The sequence below is a fragment of the Dipteris shenzhenensis genome, chromosome 5 (assembly GCF_047967505.1).
Source record: "Dipteris shenzhenensis isolate YYH24624 ecotype China chromosome 5, Dip_SZ_1.0, whole genome shotgun sequence".
Classification (NCBI taxonomy): Eukaryota; Viridiplantae; Streptophyta; class Polypodiopsida; order Gleicheniales; family Dipteridaceae; genus Dipteris; species Dipteris shenzhenensis.
The window spans coordinates 61,214,034-61,241,718 of NC_141600.1; the positions used below are offsets into that span (position 1 = coordinate 61,214,034).

The 27,685-nt window shown below is 41.7% G+C and overlaps 1 protein-coding gene across 4 annotated transcripts in view; it reads left to right on the plus strand.

The window, feature by feature from the left end:
* Nucleotides 1–14,977, plus strand: part of LOC147902275 (transcription initiation factor TFIID subunit 8-like) — a 29,384-nt gene extending 14,407 nt beyond the window's left edge. Inside the window, exons 2-3 of one of the 4 annotated variants that reach the window (XR_015541029.1) lie at nucleotides 14,090–14,188; nucleotides 14,313–14,977. The gene's annotated coding sequence lies outside the window, so the exon portion shown is untranslated. The remainder of the gene's footprint in view (nucleotides 1–14,089; nucleotides 14,189–14,312) is intronic. The other 3 variants (XR_015541031.1, XR_015541030.1, XM_087375196.1) reach the window with 3 other exon arrangements.
* Nucleotides 14,978–27,685: the final 12,708 nt, after the last annotated feature.

The window sequence follows — 27,685 nt, forward strand, 5'->3', positions numbered from 1 at the left end:
TGCTTATTGCCAGTAAATCTCAGCATGAGATTAGTGCTTTGAAGAAACAACTGCATAAGTCTTTTGATATGAAAGACTTGGGTGATGCAAATCATATTCTTGGCATGAGGATTACTCGTGACAGGTCCAAGGGACTTTTGTTTCTGTCACAAAAGGAGTATATTGACAAAGTACTGTAGAGGTTTAAAATGGAGGGGGGGAAGTCTATTAGTACCCCGTTGCCTCCACATTTAAAACTCAGCAGTAAGGACAGCCCCAAATCAGATTATGATAAGGCTGAAATGGCCAAGGTTCCGTATGCATCTGCAGTTGGTTCTTTGATGTATGCCATGGTTGCCACTCGTCCGGATATTGCTTTTGCGGTGGGAGTCATCAGCAGGTATATGGCAAATCCAGGCAAGCGGCACTGGGAAGCAGTGAAAGGTGTCTTGAGGTATCTCAAGGGTACCAAAGACTTGTGCATATGCTATGGTAGGCAGGATGCATTGGTGCATGGTTTTACAGATTCAGACTATGCAGGGAATGCAGATAACCGGAAGTCTACTACCGGTTATATTTTCACATTTGCAGGAGGTGCTATATCATGTGTATTGTGATAGTCAGAGTGCTATCATGTTGGCAAAGAATCCGGTCTTTCATCAGAAGACCAAGCACATAGATGTGAAGTACCATTTCATCAGGGAAGTACTGGAGGACAAGCAGCTTGAGCTTGTGAAAGTGCATACTGATGATAATCCTGCAGATTGGCTCACTAAGAGCTTGCCTACAGAGCGGTTTGCACATTGCCGCCACATCATGGGATTAGGATGAGACTATTCTTACTTTATGGTCTTGTATACAGTAACTGTATATTGCTGTAATTTTTATTCTTTTCTCCCCTTTAGGCACATTGGCCTTTAGGTGGGAGGTTGTTGGGGTAAAGGCACATTGCCAACCCTTCATTAAAAGATAGGACACCTATGACTGTCTTAAGACAGTCATAGGGTAAACCTAATCCTAATAAAACACAAGTGAGTTTGTGGTGTGGCTCATCATTTTTCACACCCGCACTTGAGTGTCTCTCTCTCACTCTCACTCTCTTGCTCTTCTTCCCCCTTCACTCCCTTTCAACATCCGCTCTTCCTCTTTCTCTTTAGTAAGACTCAGAGATCTCTCCCTGGGAGACATATTTACTGAATAGTATGCTGTCTTCTTCACCTAATCTGTTGGACTTGCACCAAGCCAACCACAGGCTCCCCTCTTGAAGAAGTTAGGTGGATCTCGTCAATGGAACCACTGAAACCAGCCTCAACAACGTAAAGGGTGGTAGGATCCACTTAATTACAGCATACACAGTAAATTGACAAGTAATTATGCACCACATAACAAATCACAGGGGAGCTAGAGCGCTCCTACTTAGAAACAAGAACACCGATTGGCCCCAAACGTTGGCGCCCCTTGCGGTATTTATTTAACATCCATTTGAAGCCAAGCGGCTGATTTCAAAGGTCTTTGGGAAGCTGCACCAAGGCAAACCAACGCCCGCAGACTCCCCATCCAGCCCACCCTGTAATTCCTTGCTCAACTTCAAACGGTGAACGGCATCCAATCACTAGACAATCCTGTATGCTTAGCCAACCAAAGCATGCAACAGAGACCCCTATAGCATCCACTGTCAGTGCCACACTTGCAATTGCACAATTGAGTGCCCAACCAGCCAGACACGGCTGAACAGCTGCAAGACAAAGCCCTCAACAGCCAAACTCTGGTGCAATCAATCGACAAAGAACTCCCAAACGGGTTGCCTCAATCTGTAGCCTCTCTGGCCACTGCCCAACATCATAAATCAACCTTTCTTCGTGAGGAAAGAAGCCCAAAGACAATAACTAGCCAGCAACCAATCAGGGAACAGCAAAAGCAGGCAAAGACAAGCCTTCTTCTACCCAGTATCCACAGAAGAAAGGTCACGGGGGCTAGAAAACCCTAGATCGTGCAGAGAGAAGCTGATTCTGCTCTGGCTCTGCCCTGAAAGCAGCTTAGAAGAGAACACCCACACCTGGAAAGTTACCAAAATCAGCAGCAATACTCGAAAGATTCCAGAAATCAAATCACAATCTTCCCTGCAGAGCCTAGACAACCTGGTAGCAAATCGCAATCTCCTGTGGCAGCTTGGAGAGCCTGGAAACACTTGGAAAGAGCCCAGTAACTGGAGTCACTTGGCACAGCCCGGAGGACCTGGAGGTGAAATTGCAATCTGCAAAGGACACCCTGGCTAAAATCGCAATCTGCAACAAGCTCCTGGATCAGGTGCGATTTCCTCTGGCAGGCCCTGGATGCACTTGGCTGATGGCAATTTTCCCTGGCAGGCTCTAGAAGCTCCTGGCAGGTGACGATTTTGCTCTAGCAGCACATGGCAGGCTCTGGCAGCTCACAACTAATGATCTGGCTCTTCTGGAACTGATTTTGGCCTTCTGAGCCCAAATCAAGAGCTCTGGGCTCTTTTTGGAGTCCTGTGCTAAAATTAGGAATTTTTAATTGCACCACTCTTTTGGCCCCTCAATAACTGGGCACACATTCACAATTTCCAAGGGCGTGTGAGAGAATGGAGAGTGAGAGTGAGCAAGAGAGTGAGAGCTTGGAAGCTGAAAGTTGATAGCTTAGTTGCACAAGAAGAGTGTAAAGAGTACAACTCAAAAGAGTAGGAGATAAGATTTTGTCTAAGTGACAAAACCTTAGTAGTCACTAACCGTAGTTAGTGGACTAACTGCAGTTAGGGGGAAAAACCTCTTAAAGAGGGAAAAGTGCCCCTAACTAACTTATTATGTTACATTGGTCACTGCTGAATTATATCTATAATTCTAACACCCCCCTGCAGTGCCAATGTCATGTACAAGGCTGATCAATCACCAAACGGATATAAGTTCAGGGCACTGCGAAATGCCTCAAACTTTTCACGTGGTAGTGCTTTGGTGAAAATATCTGCAACGTTGTCATGTGTGGACACAAAGATCATACTGATCTCTCTTGCATGCAACTTCTTTCTGACGTAGTGATAGTGAACCTCAATGTGCTTCGTGCGAGCATGAAACACTGGATTCTTTGCCACTGCAATGGCACTCTGACTATCAGTGAGAATTGGAGAAGGACCCTCCAATGACAGATGAAGATCAGTAAATAGACGTCGCAGCCAGACACATTCGACTGTTGCTGTGAAAGCTGCCCTGTGCTCAGCTTCACATGATGAGGTAGCCACTGTAGATTGTTTCTTGCTTAGCCAGGAAATGCAAGATTTACCCAAAAAGAAACGATTGCCACTAGTGGACTGCCTAGTGTCATAATCACCAGCCCAATCTGAATCACTGTAGGCATGCATCTGCAGTTCACCCCCCTTGGGAAATAACAAGCCAAAAGACTTTGGGAAATAACAAGCCAAAAGACTTCGTGCCCTGCAAATAACGGAAGATGCGCTTAACTACCTGCCAATGCATAGTTTTAGGGCTGTGCATGTACCTGCTCACCTGAGATACTGCAAACTGAATATCAGGTCTAGTGTTGCAGAGATATATGAGGCATCCAACAGCCTGACTGTAAAGTGTGGCATCAACTAATTCTCCTGCATCATGCATTGTAAGTTTCAGCCCCGGCTCCATGGGAGTGGCTATTGGCTTACAATCATGCATGTTAAATCTGTCCAAGAGTTTATGCACATACTTGGACTGAGACATAACAGTGCCACGTTTCTCATGAGAGAACTGGATCCCCATTAAAAGTGAAGCAGCCCCAAATCTGACATGTCAAAGTCGGTCTGCAAATCAGCTTTGAAATCTGCAATTTTATCTTCATTGGACCCTGTGAGCAGCAAGTCATCAACATAAAGAAGGATGACTAAAATTTCCCCCCCATCCATCTTGATGTAGAGGGTGCTTTCAGTAGGACTATTGTGCAGCCCCTTGCTGGTCAAAAAGGCATGAATCTTGGCATACCATGCACGAGGGGCCTGTTTCAGCCCATAGAAAGCTTTGTTGAGCTTGCATACTTGAAGTGCATTTGCTGTAATTTCAAAGCCTGGAGGTTGTTTGACATACACCTCTTCCAGCAAGTCCCCATTTAAGAAGACTGTTTTTATGTCCAACTGATGAACATTCCACTCAAAATGTGCAGCCATTGCAATAACTGATCGGATGGTGGTCATCCAGGATGTAGGAGCGAATGTCTCCTCATAATCTATGCCCTTTTTCTAAGCATAGCCTTTAGCAACCAGCCTTGCCTTATATCTATCAATGGAGCCATCTGGCTTCCGTTTGACCTTGAAAACCCATCGTGTGCCAATGGCATGTTTACCCGGTGGCAAGTCTACAACATCCCAAGTCTGATTTTTTTCAATGGACTGCAACTCATCGTGCATGGCATTCATCCAATGCACATTGTCCTTGGCCTCTTCGAATGTGGCAGGCTCCTCCTCATCAAGAAGAGTACCTGCATATGCTGATTCCACTGAATTAGCACCTTCCATGTGCCTTGCTGCACTGCGAGTCCTGCCAGGTAACGGAGCATCAATTTTACTCTCCCTGAGAGTCTGTAACAGCTAGTTTGGGACTGTTTTTGCTGCATGTATGTCTGCAATTTCTTGCTGCACCACCTATTCCACTGCCTGTGGAGGGGGCAAGACATACCCCTTGCTTTCTGCACTGTACCCAACAAATATGCACTTAATGGCTTTATCTGACAACTTGTGCCTAAATTCAACTGGCACATGAGCATAAGCAAGGCATCCAAAGACTCGGAAGTGATCCACTGAAGGCTTTCTATCATTCCAGACCTCATAAGGAGTTTTCGTTTTTAAAGCCTTAGTGGGAGCCCGATTCAAAATGTAATTGGCACACATCAAGCCCTCAAGCCAGAATTTGTGAGGCATGTGTTTGCTTTTCAGCATACATCTGTCCATCTCCATGAGAGTTCTATTTTTTCTCTCAGCTTTGCCATTTTGCTGAGGGGTCAGCCTGACTGTGAGCTGATGCACAATACCCTTGCCTTTCAGAAAAGCATCAAATTCTGCAAACAAGTATTCCCCACCTCTATCTGTGCGCAATGTCTGTATCTTGAGTCCGGTTTCATTTTCAACCATGGCTGAAAAGTGTTTAAACACCGATTTGCGTTTCAGCCCAAAAACCCAAGTGAAATTGGAGTAATCATCAATAAATGTAACGAAGTAGAGATGACCACCCAACGATGGAGTCCTCATGGGACCACAGACATCACTGTGTATAAGCTGTAATTTGCGGAGAGCTTTAACTGAACCATTCTTCTTGAAGGGGAATCTATGCATCTTGCCTAAAATGCACCTTTCACAGGTATGTGGAGGAGGTATCTCAAGAGGTGGCAATGCATCAACCATGGAGTGCTTCTGAAGTGTCATCAAGCTGTTGTAATGCATGTGGCCATATCGGGCATGCCATAATTCTGCATTCTGCATGGCAGCAGTAGGAGTAGCAGCTGCAAGAGCATGGGCTGTTCTTTTCTAAAAAAGATCAAGCTGAAAAAGCCCACGCAGCAGAGTACCAGATAACCTTAAAGCATAGTCATCTTCCCTGTCTCGGACAGCACATTTGTCATCCTCAAAGATGACCTGAAATCCAGCTCTGTTAAGAGTGGACACTGAAAGAAGATTTTTGGTTATACCAGGTACATATTAGACATTTGAAAGTCTGAAAATTGAGCCATCAATGCCAGTGAGCTCAACATCTCCTGTGCCACGTACTGAATATGATGAACAGTTGTTGGCACAAGTGACTTTCTTACCAACGGGAGGTGGATGCAAGGAAGTAAAAAGACACTTTCTAGAAGTGATGTGCTTGGATGCACCGCTGTCAAAATACCAAGTGTTCATTGTTTCATTGACACTGAAAGCAGATGCATCCGTAGAAGCGTCATAACTGCAAGTCAAAAATGCATATGTATCATCACTGCAAGTGGCTGTACTATTCCGAGCATCTGAAGCAGCCAGCCTAGAATCTGAAATGCAAGATAAAAAGGCATAATCCTGTCCAACAAAGTTGGCTGCAGCATCCCCACTGTCAGATGCATGAGGAGCTGAATCTGAAACAGCCATTCCGGAGCTGTTTTTCTTCTCTTTTGCAAGCCTTTTCCTGCATTCTGCAATGTGATGACCTGGCTTTTTGCAGTAGTGACAAAAACCCTTCTTCTTGGGCTAGCTTGCATCATTTTTAGCCTTTTGTGAAGGCTGTCCTGACCCACTGGAAGGCTGATTTACTGATGTCTTTGCCTGTCCCTTTGTTTTTTATTTAAACTTTGAGAGCATGGCTTGTTCACCTGCACGTGAAGCCAAGTTTTTCCTGGTCTGCTCTTCCTGAAGCAGAAGTCCTATCAACTCATGAAAAGTGAGAGGATTTGCACCCCCCCTCAATGATAAGTTCAGCGAGGTATGAAAGCTCAGATAAGACTCAGGAAGAGAATTCAGAGTGGTTGTAATCATCTCTGAATCAGGAATAATTTCATCTATATTTAACAATTGCTTTCTGAGATCCTGTAGCTTTGTGAGGTGAACTGACATGGAGTCACCCTCTTCCATATGCGTATTACTTAACTCTCTTTTCAAAAAAGATACCCTTGCATCATTCCGGGCTGCATACATGCTTTCTAAAATATCCCACGCTGCCTTCGAGGTCTTACACGACCGGATATGCGGAATGATAAATCTTTTTACTGAAAGAGAGATGCATGACAAAGCTAAGGCATCACGTGAATCCCATCTCTTCTGCTCTGGAGTAGTGGCTATAGCTGCACCAACAACTTGTCCTGCAACGGCACCCTGTGCACGACCTCTTTCACCTCCTTGCTGAGGAGGGGTAGCAGGTGCCATATCTGTTGGTCGGATCTCACCCCCATTCACATAATCCCATAAATTGCGAGAAATCAGAATATTGCGTACCATGAAACTCCAGAGGGAGTAGTTGGTACCATCCAACTTGTCTTCTTGTGAAAGACCACCGAACTGGAAGTCATTCTGATTTTGCTGGGCCATATCTGAGAAAGAGATTGAAGCAGATACAAAAACTGAATTCCCTAACTGGGAATGAAATGCACAACTTCCAAAAACACAGCCAAGCACTGGCTGTAAATGCAACTTAGATTTCTGCACTTGCACTGTTAGAAATCTGTCCAAGCATCAAAAACTCTCCAGAATCTGCCAAAAGTGCTGCAAAACACTTCAAGAAAGGCAGAATGAACTGAAATCTCCAAAATTGCTCTCCCAACACAAAAGCCCCAAAATAGGCCCGAAATTGCAACCAGAAAGGGGCAATCTGATCAAAAGCCCCAAATATTGCAAAAATTGACCTGTGTCTGCAAAAGCCCCAAATTTTACTGCAAAATTGCAGTGTAATCACAAAATCCCCAAATTTCTTCAAGAAATTGTACTGCAAAACTGAAAGCCCCAAATTTCGAGCTTGAAATTGCAATCAGAAAGGGGTAAATTCACTAAAAGCCCCAAATTTGCAATTTCTGAGCAAAAGCCCCAAATTTTAGACCAAATTTGCAGATCTATCTACAATGTTTGCTTTGCAAGTAACTGTGAACCTGAAAATACCCCAAATTGTGAAGTAGATCCTGCAATTTGATTGCAATGTCTGCAACAAACAAAATGCCCCAAATGTACTCCCAAAAACTGAGCCAAACTATGGTTTTCTGCAAGATGTGCGTGCCAAAGATCACTTGTAGATGAAGGAAACCCTGTGCAGATCTGCAGATACAGATCTGCAAGTACAGATTGTACGGATGAACAGGTTGTTGCCACACGTGTGGTACTGAAGATCTGCACGCAGATCTACGGAAGGTATGGCTGGTATGGTAAGTACGGAAGCAGCGACTGCACGTATGGTCTGGTACGGTACGGTAGGTACGATTTGGTACGGCAAGTACGGAAGCAACAGGTCTGGTACGAACGGGGCTCCACGCGTGCAGTACGGTGACAACGATTTATACGATGACGAACTGCAACGGCGCAGGTAAGACTGCAGGTGCGTGCGTGCAGTATTTACTGTACGGTCGACGAAGATCACTTTTGGCAAGGCGTCGCAGGGACTGTACGGTCGACGAAGACCACTTTTGGCAAGGCGTCGCAGGGACTGTACGGTTCTGTACGGAACGTACGGACTGCAGGAGCGGGAGTTACAGCAGGGATAGGAGCTGATGGGCTAGGTGTGAGAGCTGAACTTGGCTCTGATACCAAATGTGAGAGAATGGAGAGTGAGAGTGAGCAAGAGAGTGAGCTTGGAAGCTGAAAGCTGATAGCTTAGTTGCACAAGAAGAGTGTAAAGAGTACAACTCAAAAGAGTAGGAGATAAGGTTTTGTCTAAGTGACAAAACCTTAGTAGTCACTAACCGTAGTTAGTGGACTAACTGCAGTTAGGGGGAAAAACCTCTTAAAGAGGGAAAAGTGCCCCTAACTAACTTATTAGGTTACATTGGTCATTGCTGAATTATATCTATAATTCTAACAGGGCCTACTAGGGAATTTTAATTCCCCAAGTCTCACCCCATGGCCGGACCCTCGCGCCCCAGAGGCTCAAGGCAGTTACAGGAGTCGCAAATCAAAAGTCCCATAATTTCACGTCCTCGTGACAATGGCAGTCCTGGACAGTTGAGAAAGCTTAAGTATGCTTTCTTTCTCTGCTTTCTGCAGATGGATGGCTAATTGGGCACTCGTGACAGCTGTGGGGAACTGAGTGGCTGAGTGGATTGCTAGTAAGAGTTCCAGGTTGAGTGCAATCAATCTAGAATAGAGATGGATGCTCATTGCCAAGTTTAGTGAGAGCAATGGACAGCAAAGGTATGTGGATGCCTAATGGGATGTGACCACTTAAGATAGAAAGAATTATTGCAAAACCAGTTGGCCGCAACATGGACCAAAACTTCACAAGGTGTCCGCTAATACGGCAGAAGCATATACCTAGATAAGTCCAGGAACATGCCCAAACTGATCCTCTAAAAGCACAATATAGTGCAGTTTCAATCTCATGATAGTCACTCATAAGGTTGAAAACCATAAACTCCATCACGCATAGGAAGGATTAGCTACTATGACTTCCCCACTGACGTCATCAGTGCCCAACATTGGGTGTAGACCATAGTATAAACATATGCTCTCACACATACAAATCCACACACCCACACATACTTGATCTTCATACTAAGTTTCTGTCGGCACTCCGGAGGTGAAGGGTAGACTCAGCCATGACCAAGGCTAGTACTAAAGGAGAATGCTAATCAAAAGGTATACCTTTGTAAGACTAGAAGATATCCAATCATACAAATTTAGATTTTCTGTTATTCTAAAGGTAGTCCAAAATCTCTTCATTCAAGCTGCAACTGCTTGTGAAGACTAAATGATTTCATTTTAGTCTCTCCCAGCAAATGCACACAATACCAATGATGTGCTCAAAGTTCCAAATGAAGGCATAAGAGACTAACTGTCAACTTTGGAGCCGCCAACCAATTTCATATCCGAGCTAAAGCATACCAACAACAGCTTTGAACAAGGAGGAAACCTCTAGGGGCCAGCACCTCGAAATAGTGCGGCAGAGAAGCTATGGTGCTTGGCCTAACCTGCATAATTGATTCATGACCATCAAGAGGGCCTACGTGGCCTTCCAGCTCCAACCGAAACATATATGCAACCTTATGAAGAGACCTTCATGGCCAGCCAGCAACTCCCGAAACAATACATAAGCCTGCAGGTACTGCGATCTCCATAGGAAAAACGTCCTGCCCTTTTGCAACCTTTCTACTATATGAAATCTTAGGAGACAAATTGCTGCAAACACTCTCTCTTGCTCTCCCTCTCTCCCTCTCTCTACAGATACACTAGGGGCCCAGGACAATGGTCGGGTTGGACCTCCCCGAAGGTTTTTATTCATGAAGAGAGAATTTGAGTACATAGTTTAGCGTAGAGTTGTCTGCTATGAATTTCAAACGTGAATCCATTTTACAAGAGCTTCAAGCTCATTTCAAATTGGCAACATGCCACTTGTCATATATGTAGACTAAATCCTATTACATGCCTCTAAGGGCAATTTCTGGGGTCTTCGTAGCACTTGGTCACGTGGGTGGCCTCCGAAATACTTGCTACGCTCCAAATTGCTTGGGTCTTTCGTCCCTCATAGTACCTTCAACAATTAATTAAAGTGCACCACCATGGCACCCATTAATTGTTAGCGCTTTGCATGCAAATAATAGACTGTGGACTAATCCTAGTCACGGGTGGGCGTCTCCACTGAACAAACATGTGAACAAAACATAGAATACAATTCTTGGTCGACCTAAGTCAACCCTCTTGGTCGTAATTAAGGTGCTTTGACCAATGGTCGTGGCGCCTTAATTATGGCCAAGTCTCTCCAACCGACGCTGGCACATCTCTCCAACTGAAGTTGGCACAACTTGGTTAACTGTAGTTAACCCTCTTGGCGCATGCCAAGTCTCGTTGATCGAAGTCAACACTCTTTGACCGTAGTCAGCTCTGTGGTTCTCTGGTTAACCACAGTTAACCGTCTTGGTAATAAACCAAGTCTCCCCAATCGAAATCAGGCTTACTTGACCAGAGTCTAGTATCTTTGACCGTAGTCAATTCTTTGACCATTAAAAGAACTCTTTGACCATGAAAACTCTTTAATTATGATAAGATAAATGGCCAACTGTACTTTGACTTAGGATATTTACATTGTGGTGACACGTACAACAACTCTGAAACATGTACAGTCGTCTACAGACTTGCAATTTGTATAGCTGTACGTCAGGCTACACTCCATACAGCCCCGTGCAACAACTATGATGTGTTTTGTACAGCAGCCCGTGCAGCCGTACCACCAAAGGTTGGCATGCAACCCGAGACCCCAACTATGATGTGTTTTGTACAGCAGCCCGTGCAGCCGTACCACCAAAGGTTGGCATGCAACCCGAGACCCCGTCGTACGTTGTATGGAAAACTGCGCCTTCTCTCCTTCCTTAGCCGCCTCGTCCACACTACCAGATCTAGGACCTTTCTCCGGCAACCTTGCCAAAATGATTCAAGGCATGGGAAAATGCCACGTGGCATCCCCCCCCCCCTCATTTGCCCCCATTGCTCCTCTCGTGGGCAATTTTAAAGGCCCAACATAAACTACTAAGGTGATTTGCCCCCTCTTTGTGGCCAAACCCCAAATTCACCCCCAAGGCACAATTCCCTAGGGAAAACTTTGCACACCCTCATCCCAGGGCCCTACCCACTCCACACAAGTACAAACTCACGCCTTGTGTCATGATCTGTGACGTATTCCTTTCTCTATATCTAGCCTTATGGATGGTTTGATGAATGGACACTTGTGGAAGGGTATGCCCTTTCGACGGGACACTTCCTATGAGGCACAACCCTTGCCCTTTCGACAAGACACTTCCTATGAGGCACAACCCTTCACAAGAGACATTCTATTGAAGAGACACTCCTATTGTAATGTACCCTCTCATCAAGGGTCACACCCTTCACGAGGGGTACACACCTCTTCATGCACATACACTTTGGAGTACACACCTTTTCATGTGTGACTCTTCACTCTCTATATAAGAGAGGCCCAATTGTATGGATGACACACTACAACTACACTACAGACACTCAAGCAATACAAATATTCCTTGTTCTCTGCTATTTCAGTCTCCTTTCTGCTCCTTAGCACATTTCTAAATATAGTAAATCTAGGATTTTTTACAGCAGTATTTTCAGAATTTATCATGATATTTTTTACATCAGTTCATTATCTCCACCAGATGAATGGACACTTGTGGAAGGGTTGTCCCTCATAGGAAGCGTCCCGTCGAAAGGGCAAGGGTTGTGCCTCATAGGAAGTGTCCCGTCGAAAGGGCATACCCTTCCACAAGTGTCCATTCATCAAACCATCCATAAGGCTAGATATAGAGAAAGGAATACGTCACAGATCGTGACATCCCCTCCCACTCAAAATAAGACCCTGGTGGAGATAATGAACTGATGTAGAAAAGATATACTTTAAAGAGTGATGGTCTGTCTTAACCACTGAGTCGGCTCCCATGAAATAATGTTTCCAAGAGCGATAAGCATGTACAACGGCAAGAAACTCCTTATCATAAACCAGGTATCGGGTTTGGATATCAGAATGTTTATGGCTGTCAAACCCCCTTGGGTGGCTCCCCTTGTGTGGTTTGTGGTTGATTGGTTAATGGGTTTATTGGGCCCTTGAGGCATTGCTGGACACATGCACTATGGTCTAAGTAATCCCATAAGCAATAGTGGGATGGTGAGGGTCTTGGATATATTGAAGGATGTACGCGGGACACGTTATTCGGCCCTTGAGGCGCTACTGGACACGTGTACTATGGTCTAACTAATCCCATAAGCAATAGTGGGGTGGTGAGGTCCTTGTATGTATTGAAGGATGTAGCCCCCTCTCTCTCACCCCGCCGGCCTTTTTGGGGGGGAGAGAGGGCTTGACACGGCTATGGGGTAGAGGAGTGGGATCCCTCTGTACCGGGTGTCTCCCTGATGACACGTGGCGTTCTTTGCGGCTAAGACTTGGCATATGCAAAGTAGAGCCCTCTTGAGCAAGTTAGTGGTACGTGGTATCACCCCAGGCTGGAAGCCTTGGAAGCCCTTGCTTCATCGAGGGCTTCTCAGGAGCCGTCCCTTGGCGACAGTCTCACAAGTGGATTTTATCAGAGGCCCCCCTCATAGGAAAGGGCTCCCCCTGGATGAGGAAGCTTGGTAGGAGGTGTCTAGAGGACTCATTCGAGCGAGTCCCACATGCCTAGAGGAGTTTGAGAGGGAGCCACTCATACGGCATCTGGAGGTTGGGACCAGGAGGGACTCATGGTGGGGCAAAGGACACACATTAGCTGAACACAGTGGGATAGTGGCCCACAGCTACGTCTTTTGGGACTTGGATCTGCCGTGCCATGGAGGCAGAATCACGAGGGCAGGCACTCTCTTATCTGAGGGAGGCAGGCACCCGGAAGAGATGCCATTGTTGCGGGGACGGTTCTGGAGATGATCTCACATTGTCTTTGGGCCTTTTCAGCAGAGTAGAGGATCTAGATGGGCTTCCTCGAGATTGTGGGCCAGCGACATTTCACTTGGGGGGTGGCTGCTTGCTTGATGGAGGGACGTCATCCCTTGTCCATTGATCCAGCCTCTCAGCGTACACGATCCGAGGCCAATGAGTTTTGAGGATAGAGGCACATGGTGCGACGCTTCCTTGCCTTTGCTCTCCGTCTTTGCCATAGGACAGTGTTTGGGAGATGGTGTCCAGCATCACTACCTGGAAGACCTGGGTGGCCCACTGCAACTTTGTGGTGGGAGGCGATCAGGTTCCCCAGCAGCCACCTCGTCACCATTTGGCAGGATATCATCTACACCCTACGCACCATCTGGGAGCGCGGGACTTCAGGTTTTAGAGTTCTGCAAGGGTAGGCCTGCAGGTATCCTTTATGCCATTACAGCGCGAGGTTCGCTAGATGTATAGACCTCGAAACCTGGCCCTGTTGCAGAGATTCCCTTGGCAGTGAGCTGGGTTGTCTGGTTTTTCTGACAGCCAGTTTATTTTTCTTCTTTTTCCCAATGATCAGCACCTTTTGGATTGCTGATTTGTATGCTTTTTTCTTAAAAGCATTAATAGTTCTTTTCTCTGGAAAAAAAAAAGACTTTGGGGCTTAAGCTTGGAGTCCCTAATAAGTGTCTTCCTACTTTGTAGACATACCATAAACCCTTCTTCCTAGCTTCCTTGAGTGAGTTCCGCATTTCTATTTCAGTGGCTTCAGGTTGAATTCCTGTACTATCCAAATCTTTGTGTACATCTCAGAATCTTTTCTTTGCTGCCTTGCTTACGAAATGGATTGTGCGTGTGACCCCTTTTGATACATACCGCATACATTATCGTAATTTCAATCAATGTTTAACACTTTCTCCATGAAGTTAAAAAGCTCTTTTATTGTACTACACTTTCTCCATGAAGTTAAAGAGCTCTGTGATCTCTTCTTGGATATTGACGTTGTTGCCCATGTGTATTGTCATCTCATCCTTCATCCACTTCAGGTGTTAGTGATCATTTCATTAACAGTAGACATAAGCTGTGGTGGGGGCTGAGAGAGAGATTCTAGCCACATTCAGGTGTTCTAGTCTCTATATTTGAAGGTCAGACCTCTCCTTAAAAGTCTTTTTTTTTTGAATGAGTGGCCTTATTTTAAATTAATTGTGAAATTTAAAAATAAAATAAAATTGTGGGAAGCTTAATCCCTTCTGGTTTGATAATGCACAGGAACAATTTCTTCCTCTATTCGAATTCACTGAACAAACCTTGGAGGGCCATACAATTTGCAGCAGTTCCCTCGAAGCATTCGGTTGTTGGTTTGGCCATTATTAACATAAAATTATTCAGCTATATTCTCAAAAGATATGCTTTCGAAACAAAGCATATCTTCTCTTCATTTTGCATTTACTACTATGCTACCTGTTGGAAGAGCAGAATGCAGGTCTAATTATTTAAATAGGAAATTCCCTATAAGAACAATTCAGAAAGATTCATTTGATCTCTTTCTTTGTAGGTCGCACATAAGAAAGACACTTTCAATTGCTACGGCAATGCCTGGTGCATGGTTTTATTGGCTCCTTACATGTGCAAGTTTATAGAGTCTGACATGCATTCAGTAAGGAGATGCTTATGCAAATGCACTTTGTTTACCCCATGGTCAAATTTCTGATATTGTACAAGCATTAATCTCCATGAAATTAGTTTATAGAGATTATCAGTGCACGTTATGACCTGTTTTATTGGAGTGTTATCCTTTAATGCTTTCAATGCCAAGGAAATGGTTGACTTGTACATGCTAGGGTACTGTAGAAGGCATAACTTTTAAGAATCTGTCCATAAGATGTCTATAATAACTGGATGGCACAATGGAAACATGAGTGGGGATCATTGTTGAAGGCTTGATCAACAAGAAATCATGGGTTTTCTGTTCCAAGTGTTACTGAAAGTGAAGAATGGCAATCACTCTGAAGCTCCACAATTTATGGTTCCCAATGGTGTGTTCAAAGGAGCTTCTTATGGTCTTACCTTCAAACACTTTGAAATTTACAGGCTGTGATCAAGTTTTTTATTTCATTTCATTAATTGGTAAGAGGATTAAGAGTTCTTGCATTGACTAATCATCATGGGATCTTACGTTGGGACTTTTTTTTCTGTGTCATGGAAACTATCGACTGGGTATCTGTCAGTGATAAGAGGCTTCCTTGCTGTATCCAAACCCCACTCAGACATATCCCAGTTCCCACAAGTGGATCAAGACACTTTCACTAGTTCGTAGTACTCAGCAAGACAGCAAAGAACTTCGATCTCCTTGCATCACGAAGTGTGGTCAAGTGTAGATCAAAACTGTGGTGTGGTCAAGGGCAGATCAAAACTGTGACAATATAACTTACTATGTAGGCAGCCTGGGGGCTGACCTACTACAGCCAAAATGTGCTGTAGTATGGTGATCCTAGATGAGTGCTGCTCCTAGCCGTGTGCCCTTCTTGGATGTCAGTGGCATGTGGGAGATGGATCAAATTGGCACAAGGACCCAAGTCGGCCAGTTTAGAGTTGGCTCTCCTAGGTCCTAGTTGGCCTACCTCAGTTGGCCTACTCGGGGCTTTGCAGCCAGCCCCCCTCCTCTACATAGGAAGGCAGGGCTCTAGCCAACTTTATTAACTCGCTGACCTGGCCTTTTAGACACCAAGACACCAATCCCCAGGCAGCTTGTACAGCCCCAGTTAGGGTGTTTGCTGATGCTTCCAGGCCCAAGGGTCTTATGGCTTGGCCTATTTCTACTCCTAACGTGGCCCACACCACCCTCTTGGCTGGGCCTTGTATGCTGCCCCTGTCGCAGGCTGAACTTCTGTAGCCAATTATGTTGCCCAGGTGGCAGCCCATGCCCAAGATTCCTAGGCCAATTGTAGGCCAGTTGGGCTGGCCTTCACATTCTAAAGCTTCCTGCATTGTATGGGAGTAAGGTCCTCTAAAATTGTCCCCCTTGTTTGAGAACCCCATTGTTGTTGAGAATAGAAACCCCCATCTAAATTGATGAAGGTGGTCTATGCCAATGATGACTAGCAATTGCATCATCAAATGAGTTTCAAAAACCCTTGCACTATCTTCTTGTCGTCTTTGGCACCATATTTATCCTTTTATGACATCACGCATCTCCCAAGCAATCGTGATAGGGGTGTTGTTATGACCCATCTCGTACTCGACCAATTCTTCACATGAGGATGCCTTTGTAACTTTTTGTCCAACTTGGCTAATTTGGTCTCAAATTTAATTATTTCCCCTCTAATCTAAGCGCATTTTGGCATTCATGCAGTCAATGAGCTACGTAAGTATTGACAGACAGAGAGTCTCTATCGATGTCCTTTTGTATCTCATTTCAATTGATCCAACTTGGCTACGGTTGCATGCTTTTGCTCAATTTGTTTCAATGTAGAGGCTCTCAAGGAGACACAATATATGTGCTTTGATTGTGCAAGTGTGTTGCTTTCAATGAAGGTGTGGAGGCATTCTAAAGCTCATCTTAGGTGCAATTTTCTTTTGACTCATTCCTACAGTTGTTCTATTTTTACTTGTGGCATTTCAACACCTATATGCAGGCATAGTTTTGTAGATTTTGTTACCAACTTTAGATATAAAAAGCATAATTTTTTATATTCTTAATGAATACATGGAGCAGAACATTGTTGAAAAGGGAAAATTGAATCTTTCAACTCTTTACATATGAAATTGAAGCTCACATGTTCTTCAATTTTACTTAAAGAGCTCCCCACTTTAAGTTGTGAAGCCTAAGATATGGCAGCCTCAAGCTTTTAGAAGTCTTAGAGAGTTTGATTTTGAGAGAGAAGAGCCTTTTTGTCCAAATATGTCCTCCCCCATTCATATTTTATGACATGGCTTCCAAGTTTGTGGCAAAATCCAGAGCCTCCCTGATCACTTCATGGTATAAGAGTAGTTTTGTGTAATTTAGATTAGGAAAATATTTATCAATCCTTCTATATTAGCTTTTGGGTGCTTTGCTTCAAACGGTTGACTATTTTTCAATCCATGTACTCTATTTGCTTTGCCTTTTTTCACCCGACCTATGGTTGTTGCATATACACTTTTGAATCAATTATCCATTCAGTGATGCATTTTTTACATTTAATTGATATGTTACGTATTTGGTGATCATTGCCAACCAAAAATCTCAAGAAATCTTTCTTTGCCACTACGTTTTCTCATAATCTCCCCCATATTGTTGTGAAACCTTTCGCAACAAGTTTAGCTTTATAGATTTCAATGCTAGCATCTGAATTATACTTGAGTTTGTAAACCATTTGTTTACTATTTCTCCTAGTGCAAGTCACATATCCATGTGTTGTTCTTGTGTAATTGATCTGTTTCTTCATTCATAGTTATTTGTCATTGGCTCTTTTGTTTGCATCACTAGTAACTTCCATTTGTATAGCCTTTTCTTTATGAATATTAGTTGATTTGTGTGGATTTCTCCGTTCTCTTGTTGATCTTTTGAGTTTGTGAGATTCTACAAATTCTAACTTTTCTTCTTGCTTTTCAATATGCGACTCAATATATTTATGGCTTATAATAATCATCTATGATGTGCTCCATTGTAAATCTTTATCCAACCTCCATCTCTTGAGAGAGTTATTTTCAGATTGATTAGATCGAATAATTTATAAGCTTTTCTATGTTCACCATATCCAATCGTAATGCATTTCATTGATTTTAGATCTAGATTTCACTTATCATTATCAATGTGTGCGCCAATGCTTGCATTTGCTGTATCAAAAATTTCCAAGATGTCGAATTTGTGCTTGTATCTAGTAAATCTTTATGAAGTGTGACACCCTAAGAGGTAGAGATTTTCCTCTCCCCCCCTCCTATTAGCGTCTTCTCCTCCCCTCTTGATCGTCTCCTCCTCCCCATAATTCCTTCTCCTTATCCCCATAATCCCCTCCCCTTACTCCTGCCAGTAGTCGGCGAGGGGTAAGGGAAAGGGGAGCCCCCCTCTCCACTCCTTGGTGGTCATGGTTGCTCGGGGGTAAGGGGAAGGGGGGGATACCCCCTCCCCTCTTACTCCTCGGCGGTTGCGGTTGCCACCCCCCGGCAGCCGCGGTCATCGAGAGGGGGGGGACCCCCTTTCCCTTACCCCTTGGCATTCGTGGCCGCCAGGGAGTAAGGGGAAGTGGGGACACCCCTCCCCTTACCCCATGGCGATCGCAACTGTCGAGGGGTAAGGGGAGGGGGGAAGAGGGAGCGGTAAGGGTAAAGGGGAGAGGGAGGGGTTTATAATTTATAATTTAATTATTAGTTATTTTATATTTATAATGTAACTATTTTATGTAAGTTTATAATTTTATTTTTTATTAGGTTGTATATATATTTTTATTTAAATCAAAATTAATGAATTTAATATATAATTGTTTTGTATTATTGAATTTAAATTTAAATATTTTTAAATAATGTATTTGGTAGGTTTTATTGGTATCTTATTCAGCAAATAGCAATGTTGATTGATGCTAGTTTGGTAATTGAGTTTTATTTGAGCATGATGGCTCTAGCACTTTTTGCTGGTGATATATTCTTCCTTTCTGCTACTACGTTTTGTTGAAGTGTCCTTTGCACATGTGAATTTCCTTCTAACTTCATGATCTCTACAAAGATTCGTGACAAGGCAGATGGGCTATGTCTTTGAAACTCCGCATAAAACTAGAAAGAACTTTGAAAATTGGACTCATGCATAGGTCCTTGTGCATTATTTAAGGTCAACTTTATCTATCATGTCCATGCATTTCAATGCACACATTTCCATCCATTGCATGACATGTCAAGTTGCACTTGTCCCATGAAGTAGAGTTTGGCATTAGGTTCGTGAAGCCAATCTGACATAGACTCGTGTAGAGGGATAACATAGTGGACTCAAACATTTGTCCCCCTTAAACATTTGCACTTCTCCCATGAAGGAGAGTTTCACATTAGGTATGTGAAGACAATCTGACATAGGCTCATTTGTAGAGGGATAACATAGTGGACTCAAACATTTCTTCCCCAATAACATAGTTACCTCATGGGGCTTAGGACATGGATACTCTAGGGTAAGATAGGATAGGGTTTGTTCTTAGAATTTACTTCTACCCTTTGAGAATGCAATCTATAATGATTGAGTCATGCAACCAAGAACATAACTCTATCTTGCTTGTTGTACATAAGGAAAGAAAGTGGAAAGAAAGCATAAAATTGGTAGCAACAGCATGCACCAAACACATAATAAATTTTTAGTCATGGATGATTTACCATGCACTAGGATATGTTGGGGATAATGGCTCAATAGGCCACCAAATAGAACCCGTGCCAAATACTTTTTCCCACATTTATAAAAAGCTTATACTAAGCCATACTTTAATTGTGCTTAATGGTTCATCCCATATTAATTGTGCTTATGGAATCATTACATATTACCCCTCTCTAGGCCTTAAACAACATAGGAGTTCAAGCAATCAAAGAATACTTGCAAGGTATGCATGAATATATGCAAACTTCAAGAAGGGATGTTATCATTGAACAAAGTGTAGTATTCAATAAAGACAATTCTTATCTTGCAAGATAGATGGGATTATTAGATCGTTCACTTCCCATACTAGATGGTGATCCACAAATAGATCAAAGCAATTGGAGTGGGACAAGAAAGTCAAGTATGCCTATCATTTGATAAAGCAAACTGTAGAAGGTGTCATGCTTGGATGAATGAATATAATAAAAACATCAATTGTGCATGGGATATGTTTGCAACCTTGCATTAATCAAAGAATACTTCTAGAATTTTAACATTGAGAAATTAAATCAATAAAAGCTTCCAATCAAATTGGACATTCCTATATACATCATGCCATGAATTTGGATGTCATGAAAGAGATTGGAGAAAGAAAGAAATATGATCAATTCAATAAAATAGCATTGGGTTGAAGTTCCTATCAATGAACAAAATCCAAGAAGCACAAAGCTGGCAAAATGAATGAAAAGAGAACAAAGAAGTGATGAAGCTAAATCAAGATGGGAAGAGCATTGAATAGATGAAGTAGGAGAAAGAGACAACAACGATAAGGGAAATACCTAACAGAGCCCAACATCAACCAAAGCATAGAGCATGAGGAACATTTAAGAGGAAGAGATGCTCCAAAAGTTGTCACAAGAAACCAAGGTTTTTAAAAGCAACCAAAGCACCCAAAACCACAACTCTAAAAGTTTGAGTCACAAGAAGGTATGTGTAAGATCACCAAGGTTTTTATGACTACTTCAAGTAACGCAAGGCATTTAGACGGAATGATTTTTATGGCCATGACATATTAAATTCATACTCAGACAATCTCAATTAGGAAGAAGAGTAACTTGACACATCTACGACAAGCAAGAGATCCACTCCACTGGGTCTCAAGGTTGTGATCATAGATTGTGTTTAATAAAATTTAGGGTTCATCATATATAAATATAAATATAAATAAACAAACATATATATCGCTTCCCTCCCTCTTCTCTGTCTTTGTCTCTGTCTGTCTGTCTGTCTCTCTCTCTCTCTCTCTCTCTCTCTCTCTAAGGCCTACAAAAAGAAATGAAAATTACATAAAAAGATATATATATATATATATATATATATATATAACAATAAAGATTTATATAAAAAAAAATATATAATATTATTATATATAAAATAAATATCTTATATACATGTATACTAATAAACACATTCACACTGACATATATATGTATATATTTATATATATATACTAATATATTATATTATATATTGTATACATATTACTAAGTACTTTCCCAACATGATAGGGTCTAGAGACTTGCACACAATTCAAAGATAATGATAAGAGGCTATTGCCAAGATATCTAAAGCATGTATCACATGGCTTTACATTAAAGTTTCAACCTTATGTTGTAGCTTAGGTGACCCAACATAAAAATACAGGCTTCGTTTGACATCTTCTGCAACTTGTGATTTAAAATTTCATAGAGGAACAAAGAAACTATAAACACATTACCCAATCAAGTGGGGAACACTTGTCCAACTACATCTTGCACATAAGTTATTTCAAAACTTGCCTTATGCTTCTCATGATGCTTAATGACACCAATTCTTCTTTCGTTATAATGATCAGTGACCATAACAATGTTTCCAATGTTGAACATTACAAACTGTACCACTTTTCCAATTTTAATCAATATCTTGATTGTATAATTGGTACACACACACACACACACACACACACACACACACACACACGTGTGTGTGTGTGTGTGTGTGTGTGTAGTGACAAGCTCACCTCTCTCTCTCTCTCTCTCTCTCTCTCTCTCTCTCTCTCAGGCCTACAAAAAGAAATAAAAATTATAGAAAAAGTTATATATAAGGTATATATATATATGTGCATGTATGTATGTATGTATGTTATATATATACATATAAATATATATATTATATACATATGTATATTATATTATATATATATAATAATATATGATATATATAACAATAAAGTGTTATACATGTATAAATAAATAAACAAATATATATATATATATATTAATATATTATATTATATATTGTACACATATACATAATACATAATATATATTATATATAATCTTATATTCTCTCTCTCTCTCTCTCTCTCTCTCTCAGGCCTACAAAAAGAAATGAAAATTACATAAAAAGGTACATATAATATGTTATAAAAAATATATTATAGAAATATATGTATGTATGTATATATATATATATGTGTGTGTGTGTGTGTGTGTGTGTGTGTGTATATGTATGTATGTATGTATGTATATACATACATATATGTATATGTATATGTATATATATATATATATATATATATATATATATAATATTGTATATCTTATATTATATATTTCTCTCTCTTTGTCCTCTCCTCTCTCTATCCTTCATCCCTGTGTGTGTGTGTGTGTCTCTCTCTCTCTCTCTCTCTCTCTTCGCTCTCTCTGCACATCTCTCTCTCTCTCTCTCTCTTTTCTTCTCTCTCTCTTTCCTCTCTCTCTTCTCACTCTTTGTCTCTGCACGTGTCAGAATCACATCAAATTGAATGCGTTAGACACGCCGCCTCAAATTGTGATTGCTACGTCAGACTGCGAGCTCCACATTAGAATGCGAGTTCGATGTTAGACTGCCTGCCCCCCAATAGTAAAAAAAAGGAAGCACATAGTCGATGAAGATGACGAAGATAGTCATCATTGAAGGGTCTAATTCAATAAAATAGCATTGGGTTGAATTCCTATCAATGAAGAAAATCCAAGAGGCACAAATCTGGCAAAACGAATGAAAAGAGAACAAAGAAGCGACGAAGCTAAATCAAGATGGGAAGAGCGTTGAATACATGAAGTGGGAGAAACAGACAACAATGATAAGGGAAAAACCGAGTAGAGCCCAAAAGCAACCAAAGCGTAGAGCATGAGGAACGTTTAAGAGGAAGCGATGGTCCAAAAGTTGTCACAAGAAGGTATGTGTAAGATGAACCAACGTTTTTAAAAGCAACCGAAGCACCCAAAACAACGACTCTTAACGTTTGAGTCACAAGAAGGTATGTCTAAGATCACCAAGGTTTTTATAATACTTCAAGTAACGCTAGGCATTTGGACGAAATGATTTTTATGACCATGACATATTAAATTCATACTCATACAATCTCAATTGGGAAGACGAGTAACTTGACCCATCAAAACGAGATCAGCTAGAGACCCACTCCATTGGTTCTCAAGGTTGCAAGCATAGACTGCATTTAATCAAGTTAAGGTTTCATTTATGTGTGTGTGTGTGTGTGTGTATACATATATACATATATCCCCCCCCCTTCTCTCTCTAAGGCCTACAAAAAGGAATGGAAATTACATAAATATAAATATATATATTTATAACAATAAAGATTTATATAAATTAATATATATTTATCTATATATAATATTATTATATATATAATAATATCTTATTTACATGTATAATAAACACACACACACACACACACAGATATATATATATATATAATAAGATAAATTATATCTTGTATACATATAAAATAATAAATAAATAAATAAATAAATATATATATATATAATAAAATAAATTATATATACTGCTGGGTAAATTCCCAACATGATAGGATCTAGAGACTTATAGAGAATTGAAAGATGATGAAAAAAGGCTATTTCTAAGATATCCAAAGGATGTATCACAGGGCTTTACATTCAAGTTCCAACCTTATGTTGTAGCTTAGGTCACCCGACATAAAAATACAGGATTTGTTTGACATCTTCAGCATCTTGTGATTTAAAATTTCACAGAGGAACAAAGAAACTGTAAACACATTACCCAATCAAAGTGGGGAACACTTGTCCAACTACGTCTTGCACATAATTTATTTCAAGACTTGTCTTATGCTTCTCATGATGCTTGATGACACCAATTCTTCTTTCGTTATAACAATCAATGACCATAACAATGTTTCCAATGTCGAAAATTACAAACTCTAGCACTTTTCCAATTTTAATCAATATCTTGATTGTATAATTGGTATACACACACACACACACACACACACACACACACACACACACACACATGTACATGTGTGTGTGTGTGTGTAGACACACTCACCTCTCTCTCTCTCTCTCTCTCTCTCTCTCTCTCTCTCTCTCTCTCTCTCTACCAGGCCTAAAAGAAAAAATGAAAATTACATAAAAGTTATATAGAAGGTGTGTTTGTGTGTGTGTGTGTGTGTGTGTGTGTGTGTGTGCGCGCGTGTGTGTGTGTGCAAGCATGCATGCATGTATGCATGTATGTATATATTTGCATGTATACATATGTGTATATATATATATACACACACATATATATTACACACACACACACACACACACACACACACAATACTATATAATATTTATAACAGTAATGATTTATATAAAATAATATACATATAATATTATTATATATAAAATGAATAACTTATACATACATACATACATACATACATACATATATATATATATATATATATATATATGTATGTATGCATGTTTGTGTGTATGTATGTATGTATGCATGCATGCTTGCATGTATGTATAATATATTGTATTATATATATATAAATAAATATAAATATTATACAATATCAATTCTCTCTCTCTCTCTCTCTCTCTCTCTCTCTCTCTCCCTCCCCCTCTCTCCCTTAGGAAAACCAGTTTCATTTCCTTAGGGGATGTAGGCAAGGTCTTGGCAATGCAGTAGGTTAAATGCTTAGGTGGATGGTGGACTATTGCGTTCGGTTAGGGTATTGTCTTGGAATTTGAGAGGCTGATGTGGCCTAGTGAAGCAATACGGTTGTGTCACGATTCTTAGAAAGTCTAAAGCAGATATCTGCTTACTCCAAGAGATCGTGTGGGAAGCAGACCCATTCTGGCTTTTGCTCAAGAAAGCGGGATTTGATGTCTTCAAGAATTGCCTGCATAGAGGGAGTGGAGGTTGTGTAGTGTTAGTTAAATCTATTCTTTCTGCTAAAGAAGTTTCAGGCATGTTGATGTGAAGATAGTGGGAGAGAAGGAAGGAGTCTCACTTGCGGCTTTCTCACATACACAATGGGGGAATACACACACAGGTGGAGGCTGAAAACAGTTTTCCTCTTCTTAGTTGTGAAAGCCAAAAGAACTCTAGTACAAAGAAATAGAAGAACCCTATATGTGGGTCTCAAACCAAACTTAGCTAACTAAGGTGGCATACTAATTGAGCCACGAACTAGAGTACATAAGGATAGCTGTCATCCAGCTATTATTCATGGGCGGTGTACCAACCGCATCTGTAGCTAACAAGTCGGTGACATAAATGCACAACGGTCACCCTGGCATATCACGAGTGGAGCTCGATATCTCAGCACTCCCCCTCGAGCTCAATCCCAATTCCTGCATACCAAGCAGGTCTCTGAACTTGCGCAGCTCTCTGCGCCCAATGCCTTCGTGAATATGTCAGCTCCCTGATCCTCTGTGCTAACATAAACTAGATCAATAAGACCTAGTAAAACCTTCTCCCGCACATAGTGATAATGCACCTCAATGTGCTTTGTTCTAGCATGATAGACTGGGTTATTTGCCAAGTGTATACTGCTCATGTTGTCACAATAAATGATAACTGGCCCATCTGTAGACTGATGCATATCATAAAGTAGCTTATGCAACCAAGCTACCTCAATGCAGCCATTGCTGCACCCCTGTACTCAGCCTCTGTGCTCGACAAGGCAACTGTAGGCTGTTTCGCTGCTCCAAGTGACTGCAGCACTCCTAAAAGAGAACACATATCCACTGGTAGATCGTCTATTAGAAATACTACCAGCCCAATCAGCAGTGTATCCATGCAACTATATCTGAACCCCAGTCTCATAAAATAGTCCATACTGCAATGTGGACTTCACATACCTGAGTATGCATCTAGCCACATCCAAATGCGGTTTCCTTGGAGCCTGTATAAACTGACTTACCAATCCAACAGCTATGACCTGCATCTACGCTTAGCTTCACATTCTACTCCAAAGGAACTGAAATAGGCTTACAGCCTATCATCCCATATTTGGACAGCATGTCCAATCCATACTGCCTCTACAAGAGCCATATCCCACTTGGTGATCTAATCACCTCAATGCCCAAGAAATAACGCAGCTCTCCCAAATCCTTCATCTCAAACTTCTGCTGCAATAGCATTTTCACATGAAGGATATCTTCATCACTATCACCTGTGATGATCAAATCATCAAATAAATGACAAGCAGCATAATACCTTTCTCTGTTTTTCTCACATAAAGTGAGATATCTGCCTTGGAAATCTGAAAGCCAATAGTGACAAGATATTGTCCTATCTTGTCAGACCATGCTCTAGGTGCTTGCTTCAAGCTATACAAGGCTTTCTTCAACCTGCAAACAAACTCAGGATGAACAGCATGAACATAACCTGGTGGCTGCTCCATAAAGACCTCTTCTTGCAAATCACCATGCAAGAAGGCATTCTTTACATCCATCGGATGTAAAGACCATCCCTTTGATGCAGCCATAGCAATGACTGCTCTTATGGTTGCCATCCTTGCAACCGAACTGAATGTTTCTTCATAATCCATGCCATATATCTATGCATACCCCTTGACAACTAATCTTGCCTTGTATCTGTTCACAGAACCATCTGCATTGTGCTTCACCTTATAAACCCACTTGCAGCCAATTGTATTCTTGTATTTAGGCAAAGGCACCAATTCCCATGTAGCATTTGCTTCCAAGGCATCCATTTCTTCATCCATGGCTTTCTCCCATTTTTCTTTTCCTATGGCTTGCTCAAAAGAAGTGGGTTCTGGTTCCTATATCACTTTGACCATATAGGCATAGTGAATGGCTGTAATCCATCATATTTCAGCCTATCCACAGGATACCTAGCTTTGCTATACCTGTGCAAAATAGGCTCACTTCCAGGTGCTCCCAAAACATCCCTGGTCTTCCTTACTCCAGGTGTAATAACAGAAGGAATATTCAACTCATCATCAATGCTCTATTCTGAGCCACTGGATTCACCATCCACATAAGAGTGACCTGCATTCACATCAAACATGGGCTGATCTGCCTTCTCTTTTCCTTTTCGTGATACCTGCATACCACTATCTGCATTGCTTTGAGGAGATTCTCCTGATCTCAATCTGCCTATCCATGGCAAAGTATGTGAACCACTGCTAGAGGACACTCCAGGTCCACTAATATTTTGTGATTACTGCTGTGAATTCTGTACATCTACATCATCAATCACATTTACTGGTTTATACCAGCTGCTCATCTCATCTATCATCTAGCTATTATTCATGGGCGGTGTACCAACCGCATCTGCAGCTAACAAGTCGGTGACATAAATGCACAACGGTCACCCTGGCGTATCATGAGTGGAGCTCGATATCTCAGCAGTTGATGGTTGGTATGTAGCAGTCAATGTTTCCTTTGATAACTTTAGCTTTAATGTTCTTTCCCTCTATGCCGCCAATGATGCCGATGATCGAATGGAGTGCTGGCTGTCACTCAAGTCACTTTTAATGTAGGATAAGTGGCTTTTGGAACTTTACAAAGCATGTCTCGGATAGGTCTTATTCCTCTCGGCCCTCCGTTGGTTTGGAGCTAGAAGTTTAGGACGAGCTTAGTTGTGAGTTTGGGCTGGTGGACTACGACCAGGAGGGGCTTGAAGGTTTTTCTTGGTCAAATAGAAGAGTGGGCAGTGATTTTCATGCTAGTAGGCTTGAGCAGGTTTACACATCGAGTGAGGGATGGTGAATGGCAACCCCTATGAAGGGTTCCTACCTAGTTAACTCAGCCTTATCCAATCATGTGCCCCTAATGTGGTCCTTTAGTTTACCAATGGCTACTCGTAGACCTAAAGATAGTAGGCCGTTTAAATTCAATAAAAACTTTCTTTAGTTTCAGGTATTTTGTGATCAAATTAGGTCCACATGGATGCAAACTAGATGCCTATTTGAAGACCCTTGTGATGGGTGGGATGCAGCAAT